This window comes from Eptatretus burgeri, chromosome 8 (genome assembly GCF_056783735.1).
Source record: "Eptatretus burgeri isolate ZD-2024b chromosome 8, Ebu_testis_v1, whole genome shotgun sequence".
Classification (NCBI taxonomy): Eukaryota; Metazoa; Chordata; class Myxini; order Myxiniformes; family Myxinidae; genus Eptatretus; species Eptatretus burgeri.
This window is the reverse complement of record NC_140968.1, coordinates 101,860,133-101,883,666: the sequence shown is the minus strand read 5'-3', so window position 1 is coordinate 101,883,666 and position 23,534 is coordinate 101,860,133. Positions and strand designations below refer to the sequence as shown.

Sequence of the window (23,534 nt, the reverse complement as noted above, 5' to 3'; positions counted from 1 at the left end):
TCAGGTCATATTTACACCGGCGAGCATGTAGGGTGACAATGTTGTCCCGTCGAGAGATGTGTCGTCTTTACTCCCGAAATTCCTTCATCTGCCAACAATCTCCGCCATGGGTCTGGGTACTGTACCGCGTTAATGCGGGTCCCGCCGATTGATTTCTTCGGCTGCCTTAGTGTGGCACCACTGACTCTTCCATACTGGAGAAGTACTGTACTTACGTCGTGGTTTACTTGTATTTCAATCGTTTCGTGTCATTGAGTCAAGATGGAAGAAGAGTCTGTCTTGACGGATATTGAAATGGAAGGAGGTGAAGAATTATTCGGACCAGCATGCTTATTAGACTTTTTTGGATTTTCTACCCTACATGCTTATTCCACCCTCTACTCTTATTAAAATTTGGAAAATGTTCCACCCCACATGCTTATTCAGACCCCCACGCTTATTCGGGATTTGAGAGCAGGCATTTAGCGAAATTGCCTTTCATGAACTAATGATAACTATTCTGACGTTTCAGAATATATACTGAATTCAGACCTGACATTGTTAAAGCGAATGGATAAATATTCCGAAGTGAACGTTGATATATCTAAGGCAACGGTGAAAAGTTGCTGGGACAGCTGTGGTATTTATCGGTAGAACTGTTACCATGATGTCTATTTGACCGAAACGTGTCAATTGAGTCAAAAATAAAAATATCTCAAACTCTAAAAGAACAAGATGATGACGATGATGAAGCACCGAAAAGAGCTGTTGTTCACCAGAAAGATATCATGCGCCGAAAACTGGAAGATTTCGCATCTCCGAGAAGCAGAAGTTTTTTTGATGTACTGCATTTGAACTCTGACTTTCTGCACAAAGACCCGGATCAACGGGAAACTGAAGGTAGTTTCGTGCAGAGCCGGACTATCGTCAGCAAGCTGAAAGTTGTGAATGACTGTGCAGAGCGCAGTGTAGCCCTGGCGACTGAGTACAACAGTCTTATTACGTACGATGAGGAGCAAAAGCAGTACCTATTACAAGCGGTAACTGATCACCGAAAACAATTCCTGGACTGTAAGAAATCAACTTTGAACAAGTGAACTATAGCTCTTGTCCCGTCTGTTCAAAGACTCCGTCTGAAAACTGCGGAGTTCGAAAAACGCGAAAAAATATAAAATCTTGATTTTTTAGACTTTTCAAGTTTCACTGAAACGGACTGGAAAAATCTTGCCAAGTTCAACAATATTTTTCTGCAGTTTTTCATCTTGTAATGCACCAGAAAACATCATACATTACATGTTAATGTCATTTTGGCATAAGATTCAAAAAAAGAAAAATATAATATGAATTTCTTTTTTTCAAATTTCCATGAAAGGTAGCAACCCCTAAAAAAAAAAAATTTCGGGTTCATATTTTTTTCATATATTTTTTCTCATGAATATTAACCTAAATTCGGGTTAGCCCCTTGAAATTTCCGAAAAAAAAATAAAATAAGGACAGCCCTCACCTGCATAGTACACACACACACACACACACACACACACCCAAACTGGACAGACTTGATGTTTGTAATTTTCATGAAAATGGGCCTCGCTCTTCAGACTCCTAAATGTACACTGTTTGTTCTGGAACTTTATTCTGATGATGAATTAGCACATAATAAGGGAAAATGTCAGTTATGATGATAGGTTTCCCCTTGAAAAATGATGGCACAAACGGTGAAGAAATAAGGTAGTTTACGTCACTTTAAATAACACGCAACACACATGATTGAATCGCAGCTTCGCCTGCGGTATGCTCCTTTCCCAATCAGCTCGCCAAGCGGCTTGCCTGATCTTAGGCACTCAAGCAACAACTCCAACAAAACGGTTGATAAAGAACGGCTGGCTTAGCAAGCTGATTGGGAATGGAACACACCCCTGAGTTTCTGTGCTAATCAACCAACATGGTGGCCAAGTGGCGACACCGCGGTCTGTGTGTTGTGAATGGCTATGCTCCGTCTATGTCTTTTAAAATTCAATGGTTAAAACCATTGAACGGGATATAAGACTGGAAGCATGATGGCGATTCACGTTGCACATGCCATTGTGTCGCCACCACACTGCCTCTTCTCCCCACACACGCCGCCATGTTGCTAGGCCCAGTGAATGACTCACCTCAGTCACGCTGCGTTGTTTATGTGAGAAAGTGTTCACATCGACTTTTCTGTTTCTGATGTATATTCCCCCTCCATCCACTCCCTTACCTCAAATGGCCACACTGCTGATACCGCACGTGAAAAGGCTGAATGCCTAAACTCGGTGTTTGCATCTAAATCTTGTGTCCGAAACCCATCGCTTTCTGTACCCACCTGGCCCAGTCACACCCAGCTGTCCCAGGACTCTGTGTCATTTTCTGCTGTCAAAGTGGAGAGCTTGCTGTCAAACCTCCACTCAAATTCTGCAACCGGTCGAGCCGGCATCAGCCCACGTGTCCTAAAAACCTGATCCTCTGCTCTTGCTCACCCTCTCTCTGTTCTATTCACCCTCTCATTTGCTCAAGGTCATTTTCCATATGCTTGGAAATCAGCAAACATTACTGCTGTGCATAAAAAGGTGCAAAAACAGATCCCTTCAACTACAGACCAATCAGCCTTCTCCGTATCATCAGCAAGGTTATGGAATCCATCATCGCTTCAGACATTAAATCCTTCCTCTTCTCCAATGGCTTGATTTCCGATCATCAATTTGGTTTCAGACCAGGTCACTTTACCCTGGATATGCTGCTTCTGCTCTCCCAACAATGGATGGAGGTCCTCAATGCTGGACATGAAATCAGAGCTATATTACGTGCTTTTGACACGGTATTGCACCCTGCCCTGCTCACCAAACTCTTCTTGTGGAATGCAAGTCCATCTCCACTCATGGCTCGCAGACTTCCGCTCCTGTCGCAGTCAACGTGTGGCCCTAAATGGAGGTCCTTCATTCCCTCTTCCTGTCCAGGCTGGAGTTCCTCAAGGCAGCGTTTTGAGCGCTGTTCTTTTTCTGGTTTTCATCAATGATCTCTCCATCTCTCTGGAAAATCCTCTTTATCTCTTTGCTGATGACTCCACCCTCTGTCGTACCATCTGTCATCCCTCAGACTGGCGAGCCGCATCTTCTTCACTCACTGTAGATCTGGATAAAATCACAAACTGGTCCAACACGTGGAACATGTCTTTCAATCCAGACAAATCTCACACTCTCACACTGTCTCTCCGAAAGGACCGTTTCGAACCCCCCCCCCCCCATCTCCTTTCTCAACAATCCTCTGGAAGAAATCCTTTCTTTCAAGCTTCTGGGTCTCACTATCTGCCATGATCTTTCCTGGGAAAGCCACATTTCCAACCTGGCCTCCAGAGCGAGATGCCGACTGTGAATCCTCCGTCGTGCAAATTCCTTTCTCGGCCAACCTGAGCTCCTGACCACATACAAAGCTTTCGTCTGCAGCCTGATGGAGTACTGCTCTCCCCTCTGGGCGGATGCTCCTTCTTCCGACCTTTCTCGGCTTCACGTTTGGAAACCAAGGCATTTTGGATCATTGGCATCTCCCGCGATGAGGCTGAGTCTTTGGCCTCTCACTCTCTCATCGCAGGCAGGTCGGTGGTCTTTCTGTCTTCTCCTCTCCGGTCTCGCCCCCCCCCCTTGCTCTATCTGCGATATGTCCCCACCATGTTTCCGCAGGGCGCTCAAGGTCCGCCAACAACCCCCTTCTGGTAAAACTACCAAAATCACGAATCACTGCTCACCTTCACTCTTTCATTCCTCTTTTTTCCTGCTTTTGGAATAAACTCCCTCACTCTGTTCAATCCCATTCTTCCTTCCAGGCCTTCAAAACAGCTGTTCACCACCACCTCTTATCATCCCCCATCTAAAACCTCGATTTTTTTTTTTCCTACCCCCGTTAATCCACCCCAAACCCACCTCCCTCAAATTCCCTGCTTTCCTTCCTGAAAGTCCCTGTAATGTCCATCTTGTATACACCATGTTCCCCGCCCCATCCCTCTCCCTTCCGCAGATCTAATGTCTCTGTTCCCCACTGCTTTGTCCTTCCCTCTCTCGCACCTCTTGTCTCAAGCCCCCCTTGCTGTACGTTGTGTGTTAGCTCTCATACGAGCCTCAACAAGGTATACAAAAATAAAAACACCGCACCACCCCCTGTGTGTTGAAACGTAACACTTAAGCTCACAGTCTCCCCACTTAATTACATTGAGATGTCTCCTACACGTCCCGGGACCAAACAACTCTATTCAATCCTAACTTTTCTATTAAATTCCTCCATCTTCCCCCACAACCGTAACAGTATATTTAAGAATCTCATCGAGGACCAGCTGTGTGAAGCCAGAGGCAGGATGAATGCGGATGACAGCAGGTGGTCCATCCAATATCCGGAGCTCTATGCATAAGCGGACCAAGTTAAAGTATCGTTACGAATTTCGGTCCGCCCGACGTGCGATCGGCCATGTAACTCGAATCATCGAATTTTGGTTTCAGACCAGGTCACTCTACCCTGGATATGCTGCTTCTGCCCTCCCATCAATGGATGGAGGTCCTCAATGCCAGACAGGAAATCCGAGCCGTATCCCTGGACATATCATGTGCTTTTGACACAGTCTGGCACCCTGCCCTACTCACCAAACTCTCTTCCCATGGTATTCAAGGCCATCTCCACTCATGGCTTGCAGACTTCCTCTCCTGTCGCAGTCAACGTGTGGCCCTAAATGGAGTTCTTTCATCCCCTCTTCCTGTGCAGGCTGGAGTACCTCAAGGTAGCGTTCTGGGCCCTGTTGTTTTTCTGGTTTTCATCAATGATCTCTCAGACTCTCTGGAAAATCCTCTATTTCTCTTTGCCGACGACTCCACCCTCTGCCGTACCATCTGTCATCCCTCAGACCGGCAAGCAGCAGCTTCTTCACTCACTGCAGATCTGGATAAAATCACAAACTGGTCCAACACGTGGAACATGTCTTTCAATCCAGACAAATCTCACACTCTCACTATGTCTCTTCGAAAGGACCGTTTACAAAACCCCCCCATCCACCTTCTCAACAATCCTCTGGAAGAAGTCTTTTCTTTCAAGCTTCTAGGTCTCACTATCTGCCATGAGCTTTCCTGGGAAAGTCACATTTCCAACCTCGCCTCAAAAGCCAGTCGCCGACTGGGAATCCTCCGTCGTGCTAAGTCCTTCCTCGGCCCTCTTGAGCTCCTGACCACTTACAAAGCTTTTGTCCGTAGCCTGATGGAGTACTGCTCTCCCCTCTGGGCTGATGCTCCTGCCTCCCACCTTTCTCGGCTTCACGCTGTCGAAACCAGGGCATTTAAGATCATCGGCATCTCTCGCAATGAAGCTGAGTCTTTGGGCCTCTCACTCAATCACCGCAGGTTGGTCGGTGGTCTTTCTGTCTTCTACCGACTCCTCTCCAGCCTTGCCCCCTGCTCTCTCTGCGTTTGGTCCCCACCACATTTCCACAGGGCGCTCAAGGCCCGCCAGCAGCCCCCTTCTGGAGAATCTACCAGAATCACGAATCACTGCTCATCTTCACTCTTTCATTCCTCTTTTTCCCGCCTTTGGAATAAACTTCCTCACTCTATTCTTTCCCATTCTTCCCTCCAGGCTTTCAAAACAGCTGTTCACCACCACCTCTTATCTTCCCCCATCCAAATCCTCGATCTTTTCTACCCCCGATAATCCACCCAAGCCCACTTCCTTCATTTCTCCTACTTTCCTTCCTGAAAGTCCCTGAAATGTCCATCTTCTCTTCGCCATGTTCCCCGTCCCATCCCCATCCCTCTCCCTTCCACAGTTCACCTAATGTGTCTGTTCCCCACTGTTTTGTCCCTTCCACTCCCACCCCTCTTGTCTCATGCCTCCTTGCTGTGAGTTGTGTGTTAGCTCTCATACGAGCCTTGACCAAGGTATACAAAAAAAAAAAAATCACAACCGCGTTGCTACCGGAACGGACAATTCAGTCGTGTCCCTCCTTGGAACTACCGCCAGGAGCTAGTCACAGGTGGGTCTTTCGACCACACCACAATCGTGCCAATCGGCCACCCGCGCAGGATAGGGTTGTTCGCCAAACTCGACCTACCTAAGTACCTGTGCGAGTCGTTAACCGGGTGATCGTGCCTCGCCGCTGGTCGGCCGAGGACACGAACCGCTTCAGCGGTCTGTTCCGTGCTTCAGTGATAACCGAGCGGTGTTATCGCCAACCCCAACGGATGTGATTCTATTTACTGGGTGCTTACACCCTTCTACCAATTCCATCCGTGATGCAAGATGGAACTTTCAAACAAGGGAAAGGACGCAACGAAACGGGGAACAGTTCAACAAGCACATTTATTGCACACTCAGACAAGCACGTATTAACAGCCATACAGAAAATCATGCACGTATAACAGTGAAAGCAATGAAAGCAAGCAAAGGCAGAGTTACAACCAAATAAAGTGTCATTTCACACGCAATTACTTAAACAGTTTTACTTACAAGACGGCGCCACCACATGCAGTTACACAAAAAGCAAAGAAAAAGCCACCCTCCAAGACAAGGGTGGCAGACAGGTCCGTGGACCAAATGTACGTGGAACCTGGATGAGCGGCCAGGTTCACGAGACCGAAGGGTCTTACCTGCGCCCTCGTGGCACAATGGCGGGAAAGCCGCGATGTCAGCGTAGCTGTGCCTGGCTTCGTGCCCCTGGCGTAGCCGGTGAGCTCTCTCTGGCGTTCTCCGCACAGGCACGTGTTTCACCGTCGGCACCACGGTTGGGGAGGGGAACGGACAGGGTTACCGGCGCTTTCTTAGCGCGGAGCTCGGTAAAGGAGAGGGGAATTGTTGACGCTCCCAGCTCCTTCCTCTCCGTCTCCCGACTCCCGTCTGCCTTTCCGCGTCTGCTTCGAGCTCCATCTCCTGACTCTGCCCCACTGACACTGCCGCCATCTGCCTCTTCGAGCTCCGTCCTGTTCTCCGACCCCTCCAGACTGCCGTGAGCTCCGTTCTGTTCTCCGACCCTCCAGACTGCCACTCTCCAGACCCGACTTGACTGCCGTGAGCTCCATTCTGTTCTCTGACCCCTCCAGACTGCCACTCTCCAGACCCGACTTGACTGCCTCGAGCTGCGTTGTGATCATGCTTATATAGGCCGGGGGAGGAGTGCATATGTAAATTTGTGGATCACAGCGGGTTTGGAGGTGGGGCTACACCACCTGATGCTCAGCCAATGGATGGAAGAAAAGTGGGTGTGAATTATTCCTGATCCGATTTCTTCTTCGAAGGGATCCCATTCACGACCCATGGCACGACGTTTGGTAGAAAGGCGAAGGTGGTGGGAGTTTGCTGTGGTGGTTTGGGAAGGGTGTTGGTGGTGGCGATTTGGTTGTTGGCGGGCGCCGTTTGAGAGTGGGGGTGAGGCGATGTTTGCGGGGTGGGGTTGTGGAGGTGAAGGGGCGAAGGTGGTGGTGGTTTGGTGTAGTTGTTTGGGGCCGTTGTTGCTGGTGGCAATTTGGTTGTTGGGGGATGATTGGTCCAAAATAACGACAGCAAAAGAAAAATGGCTATCTCAAAGGATCGCAGCCCGGTGAACACGGAAATGCCCTCTAAACAACGGTGGGGAAATTTAACTACACATATACTTATCGTCATAAATGATCTAAGGTCCTTTATGGTGGTCTGCGAATTTCCACAGCCGTAACAGTATAAACAAGAAAATGTGAAATTTTCAGTCAACATCAAACTATGAAACATAAAATGTCATTACATGTAATCAGTGAAACTTCAATGACAGGTTGACTGCCTCATACGAGTTCCGTCTAAAAAGTAACGGGACTGAGCCTGCTGTGTGCTCCACTTCCCCAACTTGAATGAACAGGTTGTGTCACAGTCTTTCACAACATTCCAGCAATATATATGATTGGTGACTGTTGACTGCACTCATTGTGTGATTTTTATTTTTTACAGGTCGTGCTTTACACGTCTTGTCTGAGTCATCGCGCTATGAGTCGTGAGCAGAGAGCCAATCTGAAGTTTCTTGTCAAGCTTGGCAAAACACCTTCCGCATCCTTCACAATGCTGCAGCAAGTCTACAGGGAAGAAACGATGTCACGTACACATGTGCATTTGAATGGCACAAGAGGTTCAAAGAGGGACAGGAGGAGGTTGAAGATGATCCACGGTCTGGAAGACCTTCAACGAGCAGAATGGCGGACAACATTGAGCGTGTGAAGCAGATGGTGCGCGCAGATTTTTATTTTTTTATTATTTTTTTTTTTGTATACCTTGGTCGAGGCTCGTATGAGAGCTAACACACAACTCACAGCAAGGAGGCATGAGACAAGAGGGGCGGGAGTGGAAGGGACAAAACATTGGGGAACAGACACAGGTGAACTGTGGAAGGGAGAGGGATGGGGATGGGACGGGGAACATGGCGAGGGGAAGATGGACATTAAAGGGACTTTCAGGAAGGAAAGCAGGAGAATTGAAGGAAGTGGGCTTGGGTGGATTATCGGGGGTAGAAAAGATCGAGGATTTGGATGGGGGAAGATAAGAGGTGGTGGTGAACTGCTGTTTTGAAAGCCTGGAGGGAAGAATGGGAAAGAATAGAGTGAGGAAGTTTATTCCAAAGGCGGGAAAAAAGAGGAATGAAAGAGTGAAGATGAGCAGTGATTCGTGATTTTGGTAGTTTTACCAGAAGGGGGTTGTTGACGGACCTTGAGCGCCCTGTGGAAATGTGGTTGGGACAAATCGCAGAGAGAGCAGGGGGGGCAAGGCTGGAGAGGAGTCGGTAGAAGACAGAAAGACCACCGACCAACCTGCGGTGATTGAGTGAGAGGCCCAAAGACTCAGCTTCATTGCGGGAGATGCCCATGATCTTAAAAGCCCTGGTTTCGACAGCGTGAAGTCGAGAAAGGTGGGAGGCAGGAGCACCAGCCCAGAGGGGAGAGCAGTACTCCATCAGGCTACGGACAAAAGCTTTGTAAGTGGTCAGGAGCTCAAGAGGGCCGAGGAAGGACTTTGCACGACGGAGGATTCCCAGTCGGCGACTGGCTTTTGAGGCAAGGTTGGAAATGTGACTTTCCCAGGAAAGGTCATGGCAGATAGTGAGACCCAGAAGCTTGAAAGAAAAGACTTCTTCCAGAGGATTGTTGAGAAAGTGGATGGGGGGGTTTTGTAAACGGTCCTTTCGAAGAGACATAGTGAGAGTGTGAGATTTGTCTGGATTGAAAGACATGTTCCACGTGTTGGACCAGTTTGTGATTTTATCCAGATCTGCAGTGAGCGAAGAAGCTGCTGCTTGCCGGTCTGAGGGATGACAGATGGTACGGCAGAGGGTGGAGTCATCGGCAAAGAGAAATAGAGGATTTTCCAGAGAGTCCGAGAGATCATTGATGAAAACCAGAAAAAGAACAGGGCCCAGAACGCTACCTTGAGGAACTCCAGCCTGCACAGGAAGAGGGGATGAAAGAACTCCATTTAGGGCCACACGTTGACTGCGACAGGAGAGGAAGTCTGCGAGCCATGAGTGGAGATGGCCTTGAATCAGATCATCAACTCACAGTGCGGATGATTGCTGAGGAACTTTCCATCAACAAGGACACTGTCTGGAGCATCATCACTGAAAATCTCAAAATGTGCAAGGTGTGCGCAAAGATGGTCCCCAAGCTGTTGTCCGAGGACCAGCAACAGCAAAGAGTCACTGTCTGTCAAGACATTATCGAGCGCCTCGAGGACGATCCAGACCTGCTTGGGAGAGTCATTACTGGCGATGAATCATGGATATTCGAATACGATCCCGAGACCAAAGGGCAGAGTCGTCAGTGAAAAAGTCCGGCATCACCAAGACCAAAGAAAGCAAGGATGTCGAAGTCGAAGGTCAAGGTGATGCTCATCGCGTTTTTTGACATCAAGGGCATCATCCACTTCGACTTTCTACCACAGGGTCAAACAGTGAATCAATACGTGTACAAGGAGATCCTCCGGCGTCTCATGAGATCAGTCCGGGACAAGAGGAGGGATCTGTGGGAGAACAACGCCTGGGTGCTCCACCATGACAACGCCCCTGCTCACAATGCCCTGAGCATCTGACAATTTCTGGCGGAGAGGAACGTACCAACTCTGGAGCAACCCCCGTATTCGCCAGACTTGGCCCCTTGTGATTTTTTTTCGATTCCCCAAGCTCAAGGGGGTGATCAAGGGGACCCGATTTCCTGATGTGGAGGCCATCAAAAGTGCCGTGATGACCGAGCTCCGGAGGATTCCAGAAGAAGCCTTCCGGGGGTGCATCGAAGCGTGGAAGAAGAGGATGGACAAGTGTGTGAGACTGGAGGGAAACTATTTTGAAGGGGACAAGTGATTTCAATATATATTTTGGAATAAAATTTCTGTGAAGTCAGTCCCGTTACTTTTTAGACAGACCTTGTATGCATGTAATTCGCCTTATATGAGCCTTGACTTTGTATAACAAGAAATGAAATGTTAATGATACTGTCACTGGGAACATAAATTGAGGTAAGCAAGGTAGCAAAGAGGTGCCATCCTGGATAGACTGTCCTCCGGAACTTAAGGATTATTCTGCCTCATTGTGAGCACAGGAGACATTCAATTCAAAGTGAAATCACTCGGATGCTTGGCAACGGAGCGCCGATGCTCAGATCTGCGTAAGGAGGGAGGTGGACTGCTGCTCTCAGCATATGCACCGCAAACAATATCGTTCATCGGATGTAGTTGCACTTCATGATGAAAAGTTGGCATAGGACAGGGTCATCTCAGTGAAGAAGGCATCTCAGCAGGGGTATATAGAATGGATGGGATGAGGGGTGGGGTTTGGAGGTTTGGAGGCGCTGGAGATGGATCATCTTCTTCGTCTGAAGAAGCAGTCAAAGAGCCTTTCAGGGGATAGGGAGTGGGCTGGGGATCCCATGTAGGGACCTTGTAGCTATCAGATTTTTTGGTGTGGTCCGAAGCAACCCCAAGTCAGGATCCAGTAAATCTCCTCAAATTGCATCATATCCCTTCGACGGCGACCACTAGATATCTGTCACGTGCCTGAGATTTGTTGCCATCAGTATGCAAGTCCACAAGATCACTGACATCTACCGATGGAACTTCATGAAATGTGCTTGACAGAGCCTTGGATTTCTCATGATAAGGATGGTTGCATTTCCGCCGAAAATGCTCGTCAATAATCAGGTCCCAGTCAATCATGGATAATTGGCTATTGGAGAACTGGTCTCATGTGCAGACAGGCCTCCGGCTCGAAGTAGAGAGTTCAAACGAGCAGTGGCAATTGACAGCTGCAGGGATCATGTCTCCAAATGGGTCTTGGTGCAATAACTCGGACTCCAGTTCTTGGATTGCTCTTTCAGCTACAGGGTTTGAGTTGGGGTTCTTGACTCTACCCATTTCTATTGAAAGCCTATACTAGTGGAGAAGTTCATCTTTGACAAGAGCCTGGAAGTCTGGAGCATTGTCAGTACAAATGACTGCAGGTGGACCATCCAACGGTCAGCTCAATGCATAAACACAGTAGGGCATCGCGTAAGGTCTCCTGACGTTCATTTTCCAGCAACGTGGTACAGGTAAGGGAAGTCACACATTCCCTTAAGACAAGTATGACGTGTCGTTCCCATTTTAGGACATCAGCAGCGAAGGAAAGGCCAACCTTCTCCGGAGGCCGGCTCTGCTGTGGACTGTGGAATCCAAACCAAATTGTGAGGCACCTTCTTCAAAGACGCACAATGATGACAGCTTGATGAGACGTGTTCGATGGACATGCCCCTGTCAAGAGCGTAGAAGTGGCGGTGCATTACAAGCTTCAGCTGATGGCAGGATGGGTGATCTAAAAGAATGTGAATAGCGGATACAGTCCGTTTAGAACCTGCCGGGGAACGATGAAACGAGAGGGTCATGGCAGCGAACAACCAACAAACCATCTTTTGCGATGGTTGCCGAGTTAAGGTACTTTTTCACATCCTTGATATTGGTAAGCTTTTTGGACGGACATGTCCCTTGTTTTATATGGGTATGGGTGCGGCATAAATCAGAATACTCAGACTGAATAGCTAACGATGCTGAACGATTCGTGAAGGGCAGTTTTGACACGCCTGCACTGATGTCCTTAGTAGAGGATAGATGGCCAACACAGATTTCCATTTGGTGCACGAAAGAGCAAACTTTGTAACCAGGATCGTGACAGTCAGGGGCATTACGCCTCACAAAGTCGGATGGCATATTCAGAGAGCCTGCTAAGTGGCAGACGGAAGCCTGATAGCGACTTACGGTCGACAAGAATGTAGACACTCTTGGAATAGCTGAAAATTCACAACAAAGCTTCTCGAATGCTTGAACATTCGGTCCCAATAAACATCCCAATATGCTTGAACATCCCAATAAAGGAACGTAGACCAGAAACGTTCACAGGTGCTGGGCACGAAGCCAATGTGGCAATGTGATGAGGACTAGCATGAATGCTGCCTTGGTTCTAGATCAAACCTAAGATTGAGCTTGTAGTCGGTCCAATTACTGTCTTTGTGGCAGAAAGGTTTAAACGATTTTTGTGAAGGGCTTGCAGAAGACATTTGTAATTGTTGAGCAATGCCTCAGGAGTTTCTCCACCCCAGTGCAGGTCATCTGCAAGTTTGGCCACCATGCCTTCTTCGAGTAGGTCTCTAAGTACCCTACACATTAACTCTTCCAAAGCAGTCTCCGATCCAGGCATAGCCATGGTAGATTGTGCGATTAACCACAACGCCACAGAAGGGGGTGGTCACACCGCATTACTTCATGGAGGCTTTTGATAACGGGATCTGATAGAATACATTGGTAAGGTCAGTCGTGATGATATACAGTAAGTCGTCAACTTACGACCGCGATCGGTTCCGACTGACCAGTCGTAAGTTTTTTTTTCGGCCACGTCGTAAGAACGCCAGAGTCGTAAGTCGATTCGGCCGACCTTTATTTTTACCTTTATTTATAGTGTATCGGCCAATGCAAAAATTAAAGTATGTATATTATACTGTATAATGATAAAATAATCATCTGTAAGTCATATTTTATTAACATTTTCTTTGTTCATTATTGTTATAAAAACCATTTTTATTGTTACTGTATAACGTTTTTACATCCATCAGGTTTAAGTCAAACACTGCATATAGACAGGTCTCTGCCAGGCAAAAACTGCCCTTTTTTTTCCAGTCAAGGTTTTCTCTGCTGATTTATGTACTTTGGAACATACTCTTTCAAATAAGCTTCTGGCCAACCCTGAATTTTGCTGCAAATCCAATATGGCAGCCAAAATCCAATATGGCTGCCCCAGATATTTCAATGCACAGCAAACTTTTTTCTGGTGCATTTTACACCCCATAAATGTATTACCAACAGATAGAAACATGATGACAATCTACACAAATATCATATTGGAATTGCTCTATGACGTTGAAATGACGTCATAGTCGACCGATCGATATCAGAAATTCAATGTACTGCAAACTTTTTTCTGGTGCATTTTACACCCCATAAATGTATTACCAACAGATAGAAACATGTCACTAAACTACCAAAATAACCCTTTATTTCTATTCTGTGACGTCTCCTTGACGTCGAAATGATGTCATAGCAATGTGATAGCCCCCATAATTTCAAATTTTATCAAACTTTTTATTCTATAACCAATAATATCAAATCACCAGTCTAAGTCACTTTGGATTTACTATTTTCTACTGTATAAATAGGTTTCAAGTGATTTTATGTATTTCCCTCTCTCCATGGTCATATTTCCTCAGCTTCCTTTTTATTTTTGAACCCTTAACATCAGGACAGGCAGTAAAGATTCCAGGATTCCTGAGAAGATTCAGCGAATCCACATTTGACTACAGATGAAGACAATGTCAGCTTTTGAACAGGTGTAAACTGTTGCACAATGGCATCTACACCAATTTTGTGTTTAGAGAGTGATGAATTTCATTTGTGTTGTCTGTGTAATGAACGTATCGACGAAGGTGAGCCATCTTCAAAGTTAACTCAGGATGGATTGCAGTCTATTCGAGCACTGGCAGAAAGATGGGTAAAAATTGACCAGAGTTTATGTACTCAGGCACCCTATGTTGAATTCCTGTCTGCTGCACAGCATCTTTCTAGTGCAGGCCAGGATGTCTATGTTCATGAGAACTGCAGAATCACATTTCGAAACAGAATCACCCGAAAGGAAGCCCAGTCCAAAAAACTACTGCCGTCGAGTTCAGGGACAAGTGGTTCGCATGAGTCCAATGAAGATGTTGCTAATCCCCCGTACAGGATACGTAGAGGGTCCCTTCCAACGAAGAAAATATGTTTTATCTGCCATATGCAAACAGCAGATGACAGCAAACCCTTCAATAGTGGTGGTCCAGGCCGATGTTCTGAGAAAAATGCAGTATCAAAAATGCTGCCACAAAAAGAATTGATGTAATTCTTAGTGGTGCGTCCTATGACGGTTTTGCAGCGGATGTGTATTATCATAAGACTTGCTATGATAAGTTTACTTGCACTTATGAGCGGAAGCTTCCAGCAGAGGATGGATTAGTTTCAGAGGTCATGGATGGCTTTTTCAAACTGTTCTAACGCATGGTCATCAAGGATCTGAATGCCTATTTTCTGACAGAGTTAATTGATGATATAAAGGAGATGAGTGAAGAATATGACGTTAGGGACCCTCCGATTTCAAAAACCTATACTTTGAAAAAATGCCTGACTGAGAGATTTGGAGATGCCATTGACTTTCACTTGCTGGGAAACCGGCTGGTCGTCCACTCTTGTGCGGTCAATCCACTTTCGTACTCCACGGCTACATTACAAGGAAATGGACATCGTGAATCTGATCTGACCAAGGCATTTGCTCGGCTAATTCGTCAAAAACTTTCACAGAGGGAGGCTGCAAAATGGCCGTTAGAACCAGACGAACTGTTTACTCTGCTTGATAGTCACAGACCACTCCACTGTATTTGCAATGCCATTGCTTGGTCAATCAATCCCAAGAGGTCAACAAACACATTTGGATATGCCACTGCCTCTAGGGTTGAAGCCGAGAAAATTTCGGCCATAGCTGAAAGTTGGGAGAAACTGGTCAGTGGTGAGCGTTCTCCAATCGGAGTTGCTATGAGTTTAACCATTCACAGGATAACAGGCAGCAAGGAAGCCACTCAACTCCTAAACCGATGTGGCATCTTGGAGTATCGTACACGGATGTTCGTGATATCAATAACATCTGGGCAAAGTTCATCTCGATGGAGCATAAGAGGATGCTTCCTCCAGGTTTTACCGCAGGGCAAAGTGTGCATATAACTTTTGATAACTCTGACGGGAAACAACAGACTCTAACAGGAGCTCAAACCACCCACTATACAACTGGTACAATATTCCAGGCTGTCTGAGCAGATGATACCCAACCAGTACTACCTCCAAACAGGAACAGTCCAGTCTAATTGACCAAGAGGAGCCAGACTATGGAACATTCAAAATCCCAAAGAAGAGAGCACCCCCTCCGTCATGGAGCACCCTGAAGCATGTTCTTCAGATAACTGCGGACTTGATTCTGACTTCGAGAGTGAAGACAGCGATATAGACCTTAGTGACTGAGAATTGAAAAGCTTCTGTGCTTTTAGAACTGTGACTTTTTAAAACAATAACTAAGCATCTGGGATCATTGAGAGGGGATAGAAATACATTTCAATCCGTGTATTTTGTTGTACTAATCCCAAATAGCTTCTCTAACATTGAAATCTAGTAAGGCACAGCGAGGAGTGGTCGCTGTACCGAATACGACATCATTTTGCTGTCATTGAAAATGTATGGACCAGTGATTAAAATACCACATTTCTATCCGATTTTAATTCATTCAAAATAAAAAGTTTGATAAAATTTGAAATTATGGGGGTGATCGCATTGCTATGACGTCATTTCGACATCAAGGAGACGTCACAGAATAGAAATAAAAGGTTATTCTGGTAGTTTAGTGACATGTTTCTATCTGTTGGTAATACATTTATGGGGTGTAAAATGCACCAGAAAAAAGTTTGCAGTACATTGAATTTCTGATATCGATCGGTCGACTATGACGTCATTTCACCGTCAAGGAGACGTCATAGAACAATTCCAATATGATATTTGTGTAGTTTGTCATCATGTTTCTATCTGTTGGTAATACATTTATGGGGTGTAAAATGCACCAGAAAAAAGTTTGCTGTGCATTGAAATATCTGGGGCAGCCATATTGGATTTTGGCTGCCATATTGGATTTGCGGCAAAATTCAGTGGCCCAGAAGCTTATTTGAAAGAGTATGTTCCAAAGTACATAAATCAGCAGAGAAAACATTGACTGTAAAAAAAGGGCAGTTTTTGCCTGGCAGAGACCTGTCTAATACTACAGTACAATTGGTTTAATATTTGCAAAAACATACAAAAAATAGAAAACATTTTCCAGTCGTTACAAAACATACTACATTAAAAAAATACAAAACATGTTATTGGTCACTCGTGCTTGGCTGTGGATCATCGATGTTATCAGCTGGGGCCGCGCTGCGCTACGGATAAACTGCGCTATACCGAGACCACGCGAACACGCTAGCACTGGCGGGTGCTGGGGCGGAAACTGTCGTACGCCCAGCTGGGCAACACTTGCACTTCCAATGTGTCGAAGAGTCGAATCAATGTCAGGCATTAGAGAAGGTTGAGGTTTACTATACCGACCGACTTCGGCAAATGCTGTCACTAGTCGAAACCCACCACTGGGTTTCTTGACAACAAATTATGGGTTGAGGTAGTCTACAGACACACCCACACCTTCAGAGCGGAAGAGAACCCCCATTTTCTCAAAATCATCAAATTTTTGTTGTAACCCTACAAGGATGCTGTGAGAATAAAGAGGAAGACGACCATTCCTTCGTGGTGGTTGGGCCGGTTCCATATTCACAACAGTCTGAAATGGGCCAGGTGCGCCATTGTAACCTTTCAGACGGGGGTCGAACCCTTCATCGTATGTGAGGAGTAGGACTTGGAATTTTTCTTTAATGTCGATGGGGAAGGTATTGTCAGGGTCGAGGTGAACAGGTCTAGAGAATTTGGGCTGATTCACTCCAGAATGTGTGCGGGGTGCGAGAGGAGGGTATTCAAACGTGTCATCAGACGGAGTGAATACCTGACGTACTGGACAGAATTGCTCATACCGTTTAATACTCTGTGGTTCCTTGGTCAAATTGGGGAGAGGGATTTTGCTGGACACACTTGAAAGGAGAAGTGGAGGGGCCAACTATAGTGTGAGTTATTATTTAGAGGGATATCTAAACGAGGTTCCAGAGCATATGTGTTGTCTGGAGGTAGGCTTTCTGGGAGTTCCTACTCAACATAATAACCAACATATTAATACTGGCTCATGATGTAATGCAAGAGGTGGTACATTCTCGGAATATAATAATTAATTGGTGATTGTGTTTGGTGGTATTGTTGTGGGCCGGGGGTTGGTGGCGAGGAACGACCGCTAGATGGAACAGTAGGGCCGTCTCCCACCGAACACCCGGAATTGAAGGTCGTAACTTTTGGATACCTTCGAAGGTCACGGGCCCCTTAGTGGACCGTGGACACCAATATTTTGACCGCGTGGCGTAGGGTTAATTGTCTAGATCTCCAATATACTTAAATAACCATGCAGTCTAGCACCGGGGAAATCATACCCTCGGCCGGCTTTGTCCGAACCGAGTCGTTGTTACCGACTCGAATCCAGCGTAACCAAGCGGAAATTACCAAAGCCGCGCCGGCCCAAATGACAACTTATGGCACAATCGGCCTTCCTAACTCTCAAGCCCGAACCATACTGGGTCAATGATAGAAATGACAGGCAACGAACTGGAACATTTAACAGTTATTTATTTACAATAATGAGACAGAGTGTAGACTTATTCCGAATATACAGGCAATGTACAATGAGCAATCAACACTTCTACAATTTCTACTTATAAGACGGCGCCACCACAGACGCACACACCAAAAGAAAATGGACCCGGATTATCTTTATTTCGACCCTCGCAGCCAAGGGGATAGACAGGCTGGAGGTCAGAGTTTGGTCGGTACCTGGCCGACTCGTGCGGTTTGGCCCGCGACTGCAGGTGTGAAATTTGGGATCGTCGGCGAGCCCAGACACAGTGTAGCGGGGTCCAGGCGGGGGCCAGGGTCGCTCCTCACAGAGGGCCAGCGGAGATTCCCAGCTCGGACTCCAGGTTATTGCTCGACAAAATGAGAGATGGAAGTCGACAGTTGTGGAATAGCCAGAGGACCAGCTTGAGACACGGCAACGACAACCACCAACGACGCACACCAAGAGCGATGGCGACCCCTTTCTTCTCTGACAATTCCAACCCAACTTTAGCGAGCACTAAGGGGAGCCCGGCGATTCTTATCCCTCCCCCGGGCGGGGTGGGGTCATCAGTCCTCTGAGGTAATCTTTGCCATGATTGGACAGGGTTTCGTGTGGTGATATCTGTCCTCTGATTGGACAGGGGAAAAACACTGCCTTTCTGGGGCGGAGTCGGAGCTCTGAGGTAATCTTTGCCCTGATTGGACAGGGTTTCATGGGGTGATGTGCTGGCCATCCGTGATTGGACAGGGGGGAACCCCCTCCTTTCCTGGGCGGAGTCGGTGTTCTGAGGGGAGGAAACCTCCGCCCACGTCCGTGGTCGAACACACGTGGGCAATGGCGTCGATGGTGCGAAGAAGTGAAGGATTGATTTGTTGGCGTTGGGTATTGCAAAAATCTAACAAGTGAAATCCTTCAATACAGCGCGTGTGGTGAAGCAAATGAGTACACTAATGTTAAAATATGCAATTTATGCTTTTTCAGTCGAAAAACAATTAAAAAGCGTACTTAATAGTTGAAATGTAAAAATCTTGTTATTATTGTGATAAGCACCTTTATATATAACAGAAGGAATTAAATCGTTCGATACAGCGTGGCAGGGGGCTGCAAAGGAATGATGGCATAAGAAGAACTTAGCTTTCAGCGTTCGGCGTAAAATGCGATGGTGGGCGGAAATGACGTCTTTCGTTCGTTCGTACATGAGAGGGGCGCGTTTCTTGGTTTTTTTCCGTCAAGTAAAAAATTCAATGGTTTTCACGTATATAACAAATTAGTTTCACAAATTTCCATTGAAATACTCAGGTATTTCCGTCAATTGTTGCCATTTCCGTCTCAGTTTCGCACTGCCATCTACTGGACAGCCGTCATTGGCTGTCTTGAGGCACGTGGGGGAGGGGGGGGACACACCGGAGATGTGGTAGACGCCGAGGACATTTCAAATTGTATTTGACATTTCACTGACAAAATGACATTTCATTTTGACATTTCAAACTGCAATTGTATACAGCGCACACGCTGTAACTAGAAAGAAACTTCATAGCGCACACATGTAATTCCCTTTAGACATAGGGAGGAATCTAACTATACACATACTTATTGAAATAACTAAGTTTAGGGACTGCTGTCTGTTTGTGTGCAAATGGCTTCCAGATTCATAGCAATATCTTCTGCAAAGAATTGTACAAAACAAACAACAAACAATTTTTATTTTATTTAACATACATTGATGTGGTGTTAATGCAGTGCAGGCATGATGGGCCGAATTTCCACCACCTGCATCTAATTTCCTCGTGTGCGTATTTTACAAAACACAGACTGTCAGGCTAACCGGCCTGCAGTTATCAGTTACACCGCTTCCCTGTTTTTTGAAGGGTGGTACCACTGTGACTTGTTTCCAATTTGAAGAAATGAAATGCCACGATGAGCTATTTTTACAAGTAAACACAGCGTTTGTCCAAGGAAGAAAAACCCTTTGGTGAGGAGGGATATTACTATAATTAATATTGTTTTGTAATGACATTAATATTATGCGATTATAATTAGTGTTGTTCTTACTTTTGTTATGAGAAGCTGCCTTGGAAAAACGCCATGACTAGCTATTATTAAGACGGATATACACCTTAACACAATGTTTTCCCAAGGAGGAAAACGTTCTTTGGGAGGAAGGCAAATGAAGTCTCTGCAACCTCGGTTGTGTGACCCTTCGTCCTCCTGTCAAGTTTGGTTGAGATTGGATAAGTTTATGACTGAATGTATCACGGTCAGACACACAGACAGACAGCAAATTGCATATCTTAGTATGATTACAAACTTCCCCAAATGAGTTTATTGTGCTACCACTTACCAGCAGCTACAGAGTACGAGTCAGAGGGAAACCAAAGATAAAGAAATATGGAGTCAAAAGGAGGAGCCCCCTGCCAAACTTATCTATGGACCATATACACACTATAGACCAGTGGTTCTTAACCTTTTTACCACCACGTCCCCCTCTAGTATTTAGTCCTTCCCTCCACGCCCCCCCCCCCCATCTTCAACCAAATGATTAAAAGTCCCTCCTGAATAAAAAGGAAAAACTGAAAAAATGTGTTTTTTGTCTTTTTATTGAACAAATAATTCTGGAAAAGCAACGTTCATATACACAGCATATTTAATGAGATGACATTTAATGAGATACTTGGCATTGCTGCTTAGCTACCAGATCTTGAATGCGTGGTCAAATGCCAGAGAGAGCACAACACAAGTCCCCTTCAACGTTCAGCTTGTTTCTGTACTTGGTCTTGTCAGCAACGAGCATGCAAAATGCAGCTTCACAAAGATACGTTGATCCAAACATTGTCAGAATCCGAAGAGCTTGATGTGAGATCAAAGGGTAAACAGGAAGGTATGTGAACCAGAACGTCTCTAGATACAGTTTTTTGAAGTATTCTTCAGTCGAGGAGTTGAACTTTAACTCAAGAAACTCCTCTTGCACTTCGTCTGAAATATTAGCAACTTCACATTGAAATGGGTTCCTAATAGTGGGGCAACTTAGCTAAATATAGCATAACAATTGTGCATTTTGTGAGGAAAGCACCAAATTTGGCACACGAGTAGCCTATCATATTATGAACAGATTTGGATATTGGGCCATCTCAAATTCAGCCGCTGATGGCTGTGGCAGCCATTTTCCACTGCCATCAAAAATTTTGAGATGGCCCAATATCCAAATCTGTTCATAATATTGTTACGGCTGTGGAAATTCGCAAAACACCATAAAGGGTCCTTAGATCAGTTATGATGATAAGTAATTGTGTCGTTAGATTTCCCCACCATTGTTTAGAGGGAATTTCCGTGTTCACCGGGCTGCGATCCTTTGAGATAGCCGTTTTTCTTTTCTCTATCATTATTTTAGACCAATCATACCCCAACAACCAAATCGCCAAAACCAACAACGCACCCCAGCAACCAAATCGCCACCACCTCCTTCGCCTCTTTCCGTCCACAACTCCAACCCGCAAACATCGCTTCACCGCCATTCTCAAACGACGCCCGCCAACAACCAAACTCCCACCACCTCCGCCTTTCTACCACACGCCGGGCCATGGGTTGTGAATGCATTCCTTTCGACTCAAAAATCGGATCAGGAATACTTCACGCCCCCTTTTCTTCCGTCCAATGACTGAGCATCGGGTGGCATAGCCCCGCCTCCGAACCCGCTGTGATCCAGAAATTTACATAGACGCCCCTCCCCCGAGCTATATAAGCGCGAGCTCGCGGAAGAAAAAAAGGTGCAGTACGTCGGCAGAGAACCAAGTGGGAGCAGTGGAGCGCCGGCAGCGGTCAAGTGTCGGGAAAAGAAGTCAAGGCTGCAGTGTCGGCGGGGCAGTCGAGTCGGGAGACGGAGCTCGAAGCCGACGGGAAAGGCAGACGGGGAGCGCCGGAGAGAGCTCGCCGACCACGCCAGGGGCACGAAGCCAGGCGCAGCTATGCTGACATTGCGGCTTGCCCACCATCGCGCCACGAGGGCGCGGATAAGACCCTTCGGTCTCATGGACCTGGCCGCTCCTCCAGGTTCCACGCGCATTAGGCCCACGGGCCCAGTCTGACTCCCTTGCCTTCGAGGGGGTCTTTCCTTTGCTTTTGTGTGAATGCGTGTTGTGGCACCGTGTCTTGTTAAGTAGAAACTGTTTAAGTGCATGAAAATAAACATTGCTTTATTCGGTTGTAATTCTTATTTTCATTGCCTTGCTTGTAAATTGCATTCTTACTGTATGGCTGTGAATACGTGCTTGCCTTGTCTGAGTGTGGAATAAATGTACTTGTTGAACTGTTCCCCGTTTCGTTGCGTCCTTTTCTTTGTTTGAAAGTTCCATCTTGCATCACGGAAGGAATTGGTAGAAGGGTGTAAGCACCTAGTAACTAATCACGTCCGTCGGGGCCGGCGATAACACCGCTCGGTTATCACTGAAGCACGGAACGGACCGCTTAAGCGGTTCGTGTCCTAGGCCGGCCAGCGGCGAGGTACAATCACCCAGTTAACTACCCGCGCAGGTACTTAGCTAGGTCGAGTTTGGCGAACAACCCTATCCTGCGCGGGTGGCCGATTGGCACGATTGTGGTGGGGTCGAAAGACCCACCTGTGACTAGCTCCTGTCGATAGTTCCAAGGAGGGTCACGAGTGAATTGTCCGTTCCAGTGGGCGACGCGGTCGCGATTCGAGTTACGTGGCCGATCGCACGCCGGGCGGACCGAAATTCGTAACAATATGATAGGCTACTCGTGTGCCAAATTTGGTGCTTTCCTCACAAAATGCACAATTGTTATGCTAAGTTGCCCCACTATAATGAATTTCCAGGCTTCGCGCTTCTCATCTATATCTGGAAAGCATCAGATGAATTCTGCTTTCAATTCAGTCAGATGAGTAATTATTTGTTTCTTTAACTCAGAATCAAGGTAACTGTGAATGAGAGCAGAATCCAAGTTAGTAAAACTGGCTGTATTTCCATCCTGAATTCGACATTTCCAGAGGTCGACTTTGGCCGTGAAGGCTCGAATGACGTCATGGTGCATGATTATGTTGATGTTTTCCCCTTAGAGTTTGAGGTTGCTGGCATTCAGCGCTTCAAAGATGTCCACCAGGAAAGCTGGAGATAGCAAAAATCCTTCAGACTGGAACTTGTCATGGAGATCTGCTTTCTGCTGCGAATCTAGAAATGTTACTTCTTGTCTTAGTTCATAAAGCCATCCAAGCATGTTTCCCTTCGAAAGCCATCGTATGTTTGTGTGGAAAAGCAAGGCCTGATGTTCAGAATCCATATCCACACACAGCTGTTTGGAGAGACGACTGTTTAAGGCTCCAGCTTTGATGAAGTTGACGACCTTGATAGCCAGGTTCATGACATTCCTCATTTCAGCAGGTAGAGTTCTGGATGTTAAGGCTTCATGATGAAGGATGCAGTGCGTACCTATAGCAGATGGACTCTTTTCTTTCACTCTTGTTATAAAACCAAATTGGAAGCCAAGCATGACCGGAGGTCCATCAGTACACACCCCTACCAGCGAGTCCCACGAAAGTTGATTTTCCTGGACCAAGTTTGATACCACTTGAAAAATATGTTGCTGTTGTTTAACTTTCCATGGGATGGCAGAAGAGCATTTCCTCTTTTACACAATTTCCTGACACGAAACGAGC

At 46.3% G+C, this 23,534-nt stretch overlaps 1 protein-coding gene and 1 pseudogene across 1 annotated transcript in view; both read left to right on the top strand.

Moving 5' to 3' along the window:
* Nucleotides 1-22,174, top strand: part of GINS3 (GINS complex subunit 3) — a 41,835-nt gene extending 19,661 nt beyond the window's left edge. The window contains exon 4 of the mRNA XM_085893324.1: nucleotides 7,945-22,174. The gene's annotated coding sequence lies outside the window, so the exon portion shown is untranslated. The remainder of the gene's footprint in view (nucleotides 1-7,944) is intronic.
* On the top strand, nucleotides 13,901-22,174 carry LOC147022435 (uncharacterized; annotated as a pseudogene).
* Nucleotides 22,175-23,534: the final 1,360 nt, after the last annotated feature.